Below are 2,739 nucleotides of genomic sequence, written 5' to 3'. Positions count from 1 at the left end.
CACTAAGAACCGTATGATTTGTTTTGTCAGAAAACAGAAGCATGTAGTTGCAGATACAGGTGTGTTTACTACTAACCGGTAACGCTATTACTAGGAATAGGGTAGGTCACGTCACTATAGGCCGGACATGCTAAGACAGTACAACAGGATACCAGGGATATTCCTACATGTAGCTTACTCGTGCCCAAGTTTTCTTCGCTTGTCAGCAAAAAGCTAGCTAGATGGTCACCATTACCCTAAATTGACGTTCTTTACAGCTAGCTTGCATTACTTATACATGGATATCAGCACGGACCGACGTTTATTGATTAATGGTCATACACTTTTCAAAAGGACAGTCAACACGGTAAATGCGGAGGAGTGGCTTCGTACATTGTCGATAACATGTCAGTCTAAATACCACACGACCACGATGTCGTCCCAGTAGGCGAAATAGGCTTCTAAAAACGGTTCTGTTTCTTATCCTCGGCATTATACATCATTCAAAATGTAACAACAGTAAAGCAGGGTCCGCCGGCATGATTCAGGCTTATCTCCCTACAGTGTACATTATCGTTCTAAAAATACATTGTAACAAACTACACTTTTCAGGGAAGGTATATGTGTGTGTCTCTCCGTTACCCCTATTTGGTTCAAATATATATTAATCTATAGATATAGAATTAAAGAATATATCAGAAAACTATTCTCTACTGTAAAATAATATATCATACTTCTGAATATATAAAAAAGTGTAAACCATTTTATGGAAAGGCAATACATTGAATCTGTACTTTCCGTGCATAGCTGGAAATTTAGTTACATTAATAACGGGGAAATATTTCAAAAATGGCATTAAGAAAGTAAGCGGCATATTTTTGTTTTTCTTCAATAGACAGTAAAAAGGAGACTAAGATTTTCTTCATGAACACTGTGTTGTTTCTTGTCATGTCCGCAAGGTCAGAAAAGATCAGTGTTTTCTGTGTATGTTTACAGACGTCACTAGGGTGTACGTCGCTAGAGTAGTACTAGTATTCCGTTAAGACGAAAAAAAAGCAGTAGAAGATAAGACGAATACGAGCGGAAATGTGATGAACGGAACTCAAACTTACATTTTTATCTCCTTTTAAGATAGATCGATAATGGTTGGAATGATCCCATATTTAGACATTCTATTTAAGAAAAATTGAAAAGAGCCCTGTACTTACAAAACTTGTCATCGAAAATGGGAAAGGGCAAAAAACATAAAAATCATAAACCAGATTCACAGACAGCACCCCCAACCCGAAAAAAATTAGGTTAACAATATAAAAAATACGATACAATTTTACAAATGAAAAGTCTGTTTAGAGCTGAATACTACATTTGTATCAAAATGTTTTCGTATCGTCTGATCGTGATCAAAATAAGGTGCATTCCATTTTTTACAATGAAGAACCTTGCCAAAATTGTCTGACACACAAAAAATAGGTGGGAAGAGGAAATTTTCAAAGAGGAAATCAATATTGCTCTACAACATCTGAAAAATCCTCAGTAAGCGATGGTTTAACAACAGAATTGTATGTTAATTTCTGGCAGTACCTAGAAAAAGACCCCTGTTATCCGTTATCATTAGAAAAGACGAATTACCAATTTCACAGCAGCGAGCCGTGATCCATTTTATCCATAAAAAGGACATCGATTTAGAAAACTTGAAAACTGCCGTCCTATCACATTCTAAAATGCTGACTATGGGCTTGTAAGCAAAATATTAGCAAATAGATTCGAACTACGTTTGATGAAGTAAATACATCCGGACAAAACTGCATGTATAAAAAAAGATAAATAGTCATTAATATACGGTATATTCCTGACACTATGGAGTACGCTAAAACGTAAAATACGTCGGTGAAGGTTGGGCATAACATACGCCAAAAACAGTTACTCAGACATACTCAGTTACTCTTGTGACACATATTCGGTGCACCTAAATATGAAAGAAGCCTCCAGATTATTTGATATTTTTACTACCATAAAATTAAACTTGTAACAAAGATTATGTCTTTTGCAGAGCTATTAAAAAAGCTGAGATGTATGGAACATTGTAAAATGTTTAATAGGCAATAGTTATGTGGTAACAGAACAGAACCTTTTACTGATTTTTTTCCACTATTTCCTTATGCCTACAGGTGTCAAGAGTCAACATGCGGCTGGATGGATATCGTCTTCCCATCAGGGCAACGTTTTATCTGGACCATGTAATGAATACCTTTGTAGATTTGGTGCAACCAGCTACTGTCCATAAACAATGTTTTTGTTTGCCATATATTGGCTCAAAGCTACCGTCCATACAGTTTTTTTTTCATATATTGGCTCACTAGAAAAAGGAATGTGAGTTGTATATTTTTACTATCAATTATATATTCACACAGAAACATAGTGGCAATGTTGTAATCAAAAAAGGGAGTAACGATTGTTCATTGTACACTAGAAATGCATAACTTTATTCACATAATTCGTTAGTCCAAGTCGCAGTGTACTATACATTATTTTGAAGTTAAATTTGAGTCACATGTGATCCCCGAACACACTCCAAACACTGCCGACAGTCCCGAATGGCTGGCTGTTGTTCTGTCAACTTACAGCCGACAACTGACCTGCCAACCATGGTCAAACCTCCCACCGACCGCGGAATGTTTGAAACATTTGGCCTGCTAGCAGAGGTACCAGCCAACCCAGCCATATTTGTTGCGCCCCGCTGCTTACGATAATGGGGGTGGT

General features: G+C 36.8%; 1 long non-coding RNA gene across 1 annotated transcript in view; it reads left to right on the top strand.

The window, feature by feature from the left end:
* Positions 1 to 2,240, top strand: part of LOC109476425 — a 75,707-nt gene extending 73,467 nt beyond the window's left edge. The window contains exon 3 of the long non-coding RNA XR_002140614.1: positions 2,148 to 2,240. This is a non-coding gene — a long non-coding RNA (uncharacterized LOC109476425). The remainder of the gene's footprint in view (positions 1 to 2,147) is intronic.
* The last annotated feature ends 499 nt before the right edge of the window (positions 2,241 to 2,739 follow it).

The sequence above is a fragment of the Branchiostoma belcheri genome, unplaced genomic scaffold (assembly GCF_001625305.1).
Source record: "Branchiostoma belcheri isolate BF01 breed outbred unplaced genomic scaffold, Haploidv18h27 scaffold374, whole genome shotgun sequence".
Lineage (NCBI taxonomy): Eukaryota > Metazoa > Chordata > Leptocardii > Amphioxiformes > Branchiostomatidae > Branchiostoma > Branchiostoma belcheri.
This window is presented reverse-complemented; position numbering and strand designations above follow the sequence as displayed.